This window comes from Lissotriton helveticus, chromosome 7 (genome assembly GCF_964261635.1).
Source record: "Lissotriton helveticus chromosome 7, aLisHel1.1, whole genome shotgun sequence".
Classification (NCBI taxonomy): Eukaryota; Metazoa; Chordata; class Amphibia; order Caudata; family Salamandridae; genus Lissotriton; species Lissotriton helveticus.
The window spans coordinates 1601800247-1601810720 of NC_136068.1; positions in this window are offsets into that span (position 1 = coordinate 1601800247).

The following is a 10474-nucleotide window of genomic DNA, read 5'->3' on the forward strand; positions in this document are numbered from 1 at the left end:
GAGCCCGAGGACAGCCAAGATTGTTAGCAGGCCTGGGTGAAATTTTAATTACTAACTTCTTGTTGCACTTGTTACTTCAAATTTCTGAAATGACACCAGTGCGCCACACGTAATGCACCACAGTTTGTAGCAAAATGATAACACATGAAGGACGTGAAAAATCAGTATGCGAGTGACTGTTTTACACAGCAGTTAATCTTTGTGCTTTTTTTTGTGCACAAAATGTGTCCTTCAGACCTAAATTGACACGAGGACACATTTAACACTAAAATATAACACTAAATGATGGATTCACTTTTCGTGTAATTTTGCATAATTTTCCAGCTATTTCACTAAAGCAAATTGTTCCCTGTGTAATTTTGCATAGGCGGCGAAAGTCACGCAAAGAAAGCACTATTTACGAGATCGTAAAATAGCTTTTGCTTTTGATCCGTTATAAAATAAATTATTTCATGGATTCATTTTATAGCTGGAGAACAATTAAGCATGCAAACTCCATTTATGGACAGAGTTTCTGTAAAATACAAACGCCCTTTGATTCTCGGTGGAGTTCTGGCCTTGTTTACTGCTGAGGTTGTCACTCTACGGAAGGCTCCCATGACGCAATTTATCAGCCTCGAACAAAAAGGAAGGTAGTTTCCTCTTGTGATGGCGAAAGTCCATTGCCCCAGGGTTTCCGGTCCATCGACTGGAAATGGCTCTCGCTGCAACAATGGGTCATTTCACTTCCATTCCATTACCAGGCTGCTGGAGAGGAAGCCCGCACAATCCGGCTCCTGGGCCTGGCAGGCCCGAAGAACACGATGTAATAGGTGCGAGGTGATGGCTGCCATGCGCGTGCACGTCACCTTGGGAAGTCAAAGTACGGTGTTTATGCAGAAAGCGAGAATTGAGTTGCAGATAATGGGAACGTGCTTGGACTTCAACATGCGCTGACAAAAGTAGACTAGAAAAAATGGCCGAAATCACTTTTTAAATTTTTTTTATTTTAGGGTGTTACAAAACAAAGACAACTTTTTCCAATATAATTGTGGTAACTTGAGTCACTGATTAGATGTTTGTGGGCCAGATGTAGGTAACTTCAATTTACCGACTCATAAATACCGAATTTTACCGATTCAGTATTTATGAATCGGTAAATATGAAGGAGGGAGATGTAGGTATTTTTTAAATTTGATTTACCGAATCGGTAACATTCGGTATTTACCGATTCGGTAAATACCGAATCTGTATTTCCCATTGATTCCTATGGGCTGGGAAATACCGATTTGGTATTTACCGAATCGGTAAATAACGAATGTTGCAAGGGTGCAGGGGGTGTCACTTTGACAACCTCTAGCACCCCAAGTAAAGGCATGTGTGACATGTGGCACACATACATGCCCTAAGGGCATGTCTGTGTGTCACGTTGCACAGTGTGCATGCACAGTGTGCATGCACAGATGTGCATGCACACCTGGATTCGGTATTTTACCACACAATAGGATTGTGTGGTAAAATACCGACTCTTAAGGGCCTGTGGCACTCTCAGGAGTGTTACCTACATTTGGATTTACCGAATCGGTAAAATTACCCATTCGGTATTTTACAGAATCGGTAAATTTACAGATTCTGTAAAATAATGGCCCCTACATGTGAAAACCCAAATACCGGTCGGTAACGGCCGATTTCGGCCGTTACCGACCGGTATTTGCTCTCCTACATCTGGCCCTTAATGTTTAACTCCACTCGCTCATGCGAAAAAAAAAATGCTAACTGAAGTTTTTTTTTCTACATGAGTAAACCGGAGTTGGGGCCTGGGAGGAGGTGCTCAGGTGTGGAAGGGTGGAAGGATGAACACAACAGCAAGCTAATACCCACCAACAAAGTTAAATGCAGTAGATATTCTCCATGAAGGTTCCCGCTCTCAAGGCGCATGGAAAATTATTCTTGCAGTAGGGTGAAGTGATTGTGTTTTTCGGCTGGCAAAGGCAAACTCCCCATAATTCATAGTGGGGTGCTGAGATGTCTGCACTGGTATTTTGTTAGTGTCTAGTTAAACAGAATTGGACTATCATATCTGCTATCAGACAGTAAATACCCATGGCCTAGGGGAGGGAAGGACCCCTAAGTTTATAATCTAGGACAAATGTCTGTATGCCCTAAGATTTAATTTTGATTTGACTCTCAGGAATTTTCAGGTTTTTTCCCCCCGATATTAACAAGGTTATAAGGGTCTCTTGATTGTACATACAGCAGCATCCATGCCAAGCCAGGATATCCAGGAACCTTTTAACATTTGTAAGTGAATTTGGACTGCATTTTTTACGACCCAGGTGTACAACAAAGGCCCAGGAGAGCCTGAATCCATGCCACACACATTAAAACTGGTGAAACACTGTAAATGTACACGCAGTTAATCTAAATGGAGCTTTTTAACATATTTGTTATTTTGAACATCTGACCTGGTCCCAGCCCTCCCAGATGTGCGTTGAATACCCTTGTTGTAACATATCTTCCAAATCCGGTATCTAGCATTCTCAAGGAGCATTCAGTCTGGCCTAAAATGCCCGGAAGAGAGTGAATCTAAAACTTCAAACCATGGAAATAAGCGTTGATATTTTCAGAATACCGGAAGGTGTAAAATGGTTTGGAAAAACGTAAGGGACATTGGGAAGAGTTGCACCTCAAAATTGCTCCTTAAAGGACATTTATCATACTACCTGTTTTTTTCCCTTCTTGTTTTCAGTTGCATCTAGACCAATATTTCCCGTTTTACAAGAGAAACCAATGTTAGGCTTTTTTTTTAATAGACAGACAGAAACTGTTTTAGCGGGAATCACAGAATGTTGAGCTGAGGCCGGGATTCAAACCTACTTTCCCAGTTCCAATGTCGGCAGCTCTAGACTCATGGCCGCATTTCCTCCCTTTGTAGTGATTGTAGATCTTGCTGTAAAACAGCCAGCATCTTCAAGCTTCTCAAGTGAACGTTTGGAGAGAGTGGTAAAGATTCTTGAATAAAGGTGTTGCTCGAATGTAAAAGGCTGGAGGTCGTATACACAGCACTATAACCCAGATAAGCTAGCGGAGGGAGTACTGTGTTGTACGGTAATTGCATTTATACAGCGCCTACTACCCCGGACATGACATTGAAGCTGTTTAGCTGGAGTCCTGTGTTCTACGGTAATTGCATTTATACGGCGTTTACTGCCTCGGACATGGCATTAAAGCTGCTTATGCTGGCCAGGCCAGTGCCCTGCTCTGTGTACCAAAGTTGGTGGTAGTCCAGTGTTATGGGTTATTGTTGGTTATTGGTATTCATGTGTTCTCAAGTAGGCCATTTTATGTATTTGCTCCAGTTTCTTTGTGATAGTTTACATTAATTGGAATTGGGTGTGATCATGCGGGGCGGGGCAGTGTTTGAGGTCTTGCTGATGGTTGTGGGGTTAATAGATGGTATAGAGGAAATGACTTGTTGGCTCCAGTGGTATACCGTTCAACGAAGAAGAAGTTGTGGTCTTTGAAAAGAACTGTAGGCAATTTGCAGAGATACAATTATAGAGATTAGGGCAAACATGCATGTGACTTAGATGAAAGGTACACAGAGAAGTGGTATGCAGAATATGGAAGTAAAGCAGGGGGTCTGTTAAAGGAAAACCGAAGCAGCAATCAGTAGCTTTAAGTAAAGAACAATATTTCATGCAGAATTTTAGGAATATAAAGGAAGGTTTTTAGTCTAGCATTCAAGACCTCTAGTATATACTTCAGTATATACTTATATGTATATGTACTTTATGGGCTTTGAAAATCAGCCCTAGGACTGGTTTGCTTCCACTTACGGACTTGTTTTCTGTTCAACTGCCTCTATTTAACTGTCTTGATAGAAAACGACCAGTAGAGGTCAGTAAAATACCTGAATTGCTTTCTGCTGAGGAACTTTACTTTTTAAAAATTTTCTGGCAACTGCCTCTAATAAACTTTCTTGATCGAAAACGACCAGCAGAGGTCAGTAAAATACCAGAATCACTTTAGCATTCTATGGATTCCAGTCTATATAAATTGTCTTCCACAAGCACCCGTAGGCAATATTTTTTCTTTCCAGCAGGAGGACTACGTTGCTTTCGCTGCTCACATTGCATGTGATAGCGGGCTGGGGAACAAAAATGAGGCATTAAAAAGAGAAGTACACTTTATATAATAAAAGCTTGCTCTGGGAAAATGTGACCTTCCCACTTTATAGCAGGAAGTTATGAGCAGCTAGTTAGCTGTATGGCACTTTATGCCACCTTAAGAGTGCTCGGATATCTGCAAAACAGGTTGCTGCTGTGCCATCCTCACACTATTTTTTTTTGTTTCATAGCACGTGTTGCTGCTGTCTTAATAGTTATTTATTACTTTTGTGTTTATTTTCCCATATATATATATATATATATATATATATATATATATATATATATATATATATATTTTAACTCAGATATTTTCATATGTGCATTGAAAACACGTACCAAGCTGTACTATATGACGCAAACCCAAGGGTGACATTCTGATCCTTATGCTCATTGTTAAACTAAGAACTCTGACCAGTCATGTTTCTGGTGCACTTATTGAGGTTCCTGTTTCTTGTGTCAGTTTAATTATTGAACAGGCCACACAAGATCTCTGCTTCTTTTCGGTGCGGACAAAAGAGGGCATGCATCTATAACTTTCTTTTTAGGTCTCGCTGAATCAGCGCGCATGCGCTGATCGTAGAGACATTTAGAAGCTGCTTTCTGAAGTGCTCCCAAAGCGGCGACCAGCTTGCAGGAACACGCACAAGGACGCGCGCATGTGTGCGCATCCCTTGCGTGTTTTAGAGCGTCATCGCGATCACTTTCGCTTTCACAGCGATCGTGATCGCGATGACATTTGAAGCACACCATCTAGCTTCGTGTTTATTGAGAATTAAAAATTTGCGAACATACGTGACAAGAATTTTCAATTCTATTAAGGACAAGGAGGCGAGGATTATGCTTTCTCATTTCTTTATTAGAAATGCTCAGCAGCCAATTGGAAAACAGTATGTAAAACAAAAAACTACAATACCCATGAACACTTGGGTATCACATGACAGATCATAGCGTCACCAGTATAAAAGGACACATAGAGAATACCAAACCCTCTTTCTTTGGCAACTAAAACAGCTCAAAATGAAAAACAGCAGTCCAATATGAAGATCAGAAGGAAGTAACCACTGGCACCAGAAATCCAGAAAGAGGAAAAAAAGGATGCTTGCAGCCGCAGACAACTGGAAATTGAAGAGAACCGGCAGGCAGGACAAACCAGGCTGGACATAAACCTCTATTTAGGGTCAGAACCTGAAAAGAGATGTAGAGCCGTAATACACATACTTTGTGCACAGAAGACCAATAAAGAGGGGGGGTAAAAACAAGGAACAGTAATAAACAAAGTACCATATGCAATTAGCAATGATCAATAACAAGGTAACACATGTAAAATGCAGAAAGATGAGTGGGATAATCCTTGCCTCCTTGTCCTTAATAGAATTGAAAATTCTTGTCACGTATGTTCGCAAATTTTGAATTCTATATCAGGACAGGAGGCTCCGATTATGCTTGTTCAAAGCTGATCCACCACAACAGAAGCAATATGAGCAATCGGTTTATAATAAAAGGTTTTAAACACAGGATCAGACGACCAATCAGCGGCCTTCATGATGTCAATCAAAGTCACTCCCATTGAAAAAGCTTTAGAAGCCATAGCCCCTCGTGCGGAATGCGCACCAAAGACAGAGATATCAATACCAGCCTCAAACATGAGCCATCTGACCCAATGGGCCAACGTAGCTGGGGCGGCAGGACGAAAAGGCTTCTGTAAAGCAATTAACAATTACCGTGCAAATCCTGACGAAAAGGAGCAGTACTCACCTCATAATCCTTAACACATTGACAACGCAAAGTTTGGGATTATTGGGAAAAGACGTATAGGTAACAGAAGACGTACTACATTTAGTGCGTCTGGAAATGGCAAAAGTAACACCCTCAGGCGTGAAACTGCGACCTGCCAGGTCCAGTGCCCAAACATCAGACACGCGTTTGCATGAAACAAGACATAATAGCATAGTCAGGTTCGCTGAAAGCTGTTTGCGGGATAACAAAGAATTGGAAGGCCAGGCCTCCAAGAAGCGCAAAACAATGGAAACATCCCACAGGGCCACATATTTTGGACAAGGAGGTTTTGCTAGGCGAATACCCTTAAGCAACTTAGAAATCAGTGGATGTTCACCCGCAGGCTTGCCATCAATATGGATATGACCCGCCGAAATGGCTGAACGGAAATTATTAACCGTTTGATAAGCAAGACCGGATGAGGCGATGGAAGCCAGAAAATTAACGATCAGAGAGACATCTGCTGAAGCGGGATCCACCTCCAATTGAGCACATCAATCACACCATCGTTTCCAAGACCCTGCATAACGTTTGTGAGTGTTGGGTGACCAAGCCTCGCTGATAAATCTGGTAGCGTCTCGCGAAAGGCCTGGAACGTGCCAGCGATCCCCGAAATTCGCCATGCAACTAGGGGAAGCTGGCCGGACTCAATCAGGGGATGCGGATTGCCGAGAGGGTCCAGCAGGACAAACTGCACTACACTGCACAACACATTTCCAGGAGAACTGGGAACCAAGTTTGAGCCCTCCACAAAGGAGTGATCAGAATCAGCTCTGACTGATAATGCTTTGTGCAAGCCAGGACTCTGGGAATCATCATAAACGGGGGAAAAGCGTAACACAGGAGCGATGGCCAAGTCTGCAGAAAAGCATCCGTGGCCAGGGCTTCCGGATCCGGTCTCCAGCTGTAAAACAGGGGAAGCTGAGCGCTGAGACGAGAGGCAAACAGGTCGATCCGACACTGGCCCCAAACACGGGACAGAGAGCAGAACATGTGAGGGTGAAGTCTCCAATCGCTGAAGTCCCGAAGATGTCGCGAGTTCCAGTCCACAATCAGATTGTTGCGACCGGGAAGATACTCTGCAATAACTGTGATCTTCCTCTGGAGACAAAAGTGCCAGAAATCTTTGGCGATCTCCGCCAATATCTTGGAGTTCGTCCCGCCCAACTTGTTGACATACCAAACCGCCGAAACATTGTCCATGCGGAGAAGTATGCAACAATTGGACCGGTGAGGAGATAAACAACGGATCGCAAAAGACCCCGCTAGGAGCTCCAGGCAATTTATATGGAGAGACAACTCGCTCCGAGACCACCGTTCCCCTGTCGACAACGGACCGCAACGGGCTCCCCAGCCCCACAGGCTGGCATCGGACTCTATCACTACCTCTGGAGACGCTCGGAACAGGGCTCGCCCATTCCTGTCAGGTTGTGCTCCACAGAATTTGGTTGATGCAAATAAGAGTCCACCTCCAGACGTTACCAACACACTGATATAAATATACAGGGTGTTCGAACCATCAGGTGAGGGAAAAGGTGAGGGAAGGAACAGCAGGGAGGGAGATCTGAAGCAACAAAAGATAACAATATAACAATTGCATAGAAAATATGTCTACTCTCATTAGGTCTCACTAAACTCAAGTGTACCTGAAATACGATATGAACAGGTCCAGTATGATTGGCTCCCCAGACCGTTTGTACGACTCTACAAGCAATCTGAAATATACAAAACGAGGATTGAGAATATCTCCAACACTGAAGACACATAAACTCTGATTCCACTCTTCTAACCCACACACATACCATATAGGACAATCATAGGTAGGCGGAAGGATTGCTGGAGAATAGACCTTCCCTTTCCTGTTGACCTGAATAGAACATATATATCAAGGATAGAGCAGTCATCCAAGTTAAGGAGTCTATTTCACATAAGATGTTTTAGTTCAAATGTAACTGTTACCAAATAAAAGGTAAATGATAATCCAGGCTGTAAAAAGAGAAATGGTTACGTCACCACTGTATACAATCCTTCCAATTAAGTTAAAAAGAGATAGAGAATACTGTAACACGTGGCAGCTACCACAATGTTCAGCTTCTTATTCCAACCAGAACACAATTGTCCAGGACAGTGCTTGTTCCCAATACGAATGCGCTCCCTTCCAATATATATATATATACACACTTGTGGACAAAGTATGACCTGGTAACACGTGGCTGCGACCGCCACCGTGTTCCTGTCACAAGCCTCAAACAAAGGACAATAATTCAAGATAACTATAATGGTAACGCGTAGCTGCGACCGCCACAGCGTTCCATTAACCTACGAAAATATCCAAATGTAAATCAAACAGCAGCGTGTAGTTCCTGTTACCACTACGCTCTAGTTGTGAAAACCCCAGAAGAAACAGCAGAGACAAACGGCAGCGCGTGGCTGTCACCACAGTGCTCCGCTTTATCAAGAATCCTACCGTGAGCGTTCAAGACGGACGGTGCCTTTCCCCAGACTCCTAGACGCACCTTCATGGAACTTGCGGTCGCGAATCCAAGACTGCCGGCATTCCCTTCATGCCGACACGAACAACACGGAAACAAGAATTACGGGCATCGGCGGATGTGCGTCACCCGCCTAAATACTTCCTTTCCCATTGCATCATGGGAAATGTAGTTCATAGCTATTTCCAGGCAGGCGTGGCTCGTCAGTCCTCACAGTAGACCCTCCCTCCTAGCGCCTGCTAGGGCCAGGCTTCGCGGGGAACCTATGATGAAAAGAGCGTACCGCCACAGGGGCATGCACATCCTGACACCGTTCCCAGGAGTCAACTTCAGCCGAATACCCCTTCCAGGACACCAAATACCACAGAACACCCCTTCTGCGCTTGGAATCCTTGATGCTACATACTTCGTACTCGAATCCCCCATCACAGAGTACAGATGGAGGGGCACGACGCCTGGCCGACAAGGCGGGTTTCAACAAGTTGCAATGGAACACTGGATGGATGCGCAGTGTACCAGGCAGTTTCAGTTTGTAGGTCACCTGATTGATTCTTTTCTGAATGACATAAGGTACAATGAATCTAGGATGGAAAACACTCCGTAACTTGAAACAGATGTTTTTGGTGGAGAGCCACACCTTATCCCCCACCAGATATTCGGGCCCATCTTTCCTATGGTGATCTTCCCATTTTTTGTAATCCTTTTTTGCTTGTAAAAGATGATGTCTGACTTTCTTGTGTACCGCATGCAGATGCTTCACTTGAGCCAGGACAGACGGCTGATTCTCCACTACTTCCGGAATGTTGATGGGAAGGATCTTTGCATCATAACTGTAAGTGGCACAAAAGGGAGAGACTCCCAGCGAACTATGCCAAGCATTGTTATAAGCCACTTCTGCCATCCATAAAAGCGACACCCATGAATCCTGAGCCTCCTCAGCGTAGCAACGAAGAAACTTTTTAAGGGGTTGGTTGAGTCTCTCCGTTTGCCCATCAGTTTGTGGGTGAAAACTGGTGGACAATGCCGAGGTGATATGAAGAGCTTGACACCAGCCTTTCCAAAACCTAGCTATGAATTGAGGTCCCCTGTCCGAGGCAATCACCTCCGGCACTCCATGTAACCGACTGACGTTACTCAACAACAATTGAGCAGTTTGTCCTGCAGTAGGCAGATTAACACAAGGAATAAAATGCCCCAACTTGGTGAGGCTGTCAATGACCACCAATATTGCTGTTTTTCCTTGATTAAGTGGTAACCCTGTTACGAAATCTAGACTGATGTTCTGCCATGGTTTTCGGGGAGTAGGCATTGTTACCAGTTTCCCTTTCTTACCCGTTTCAGTCTTGGCTCTGGCACAGACCTCACAACGAGCTACCCAAGAAGAAAGGTCAGTCTTCATAGTTTTCCACCCAAAATATCTTTGCACTAGTTGAACTGTCTTATGTATTCCAGGATGTCCTGCCATGGGAGAATCATGACACCAGGAGTATGCTCGCTTCTGTAGTTCAGTATTGGGCACATACAATTTGTTGTTAACAAACGGAAGCCCCTGTTTAATCTTGCGACCCATCTCATTCTTGGCCCAGGACAACCATTGTATTGGGGTCTTTGTTTGTCTGATCAGATCTAGAAAGTTTTCCGCTTGTACCACACATATCACCTTTGTAGGTTCAATAATGGACTCTAAAGTGGGTTGATCTGCAGAGTTTTCAATGTTTATCTGTGGAGACAGGGAGTCGGCCTTCCGATTTTCTGCCCCTGGTCTAAAAGTAATGATAAAGTCGTACTCTGCAAAGAATAGCATCCATCTCATTTGTCTCTGAGTGAGATGCCAGGCGGTCTTCATGTATTGCAAATTCCTATGATCGGAATACACAGTAACTGGAAAGATCGCACCCCACAAATGCTGCCTCCATTCCTGAAAGGCTCTTTTGATTGCCAACAACTCCTTTTCAGCTATGGTGTACTTTCTTTCGGAAGTACTTAGTTTTTTAGATAGATATGTAACAGGATGGAGTTGACCCGTGACTTGATCTCTCTGTGATAGTATAGCCC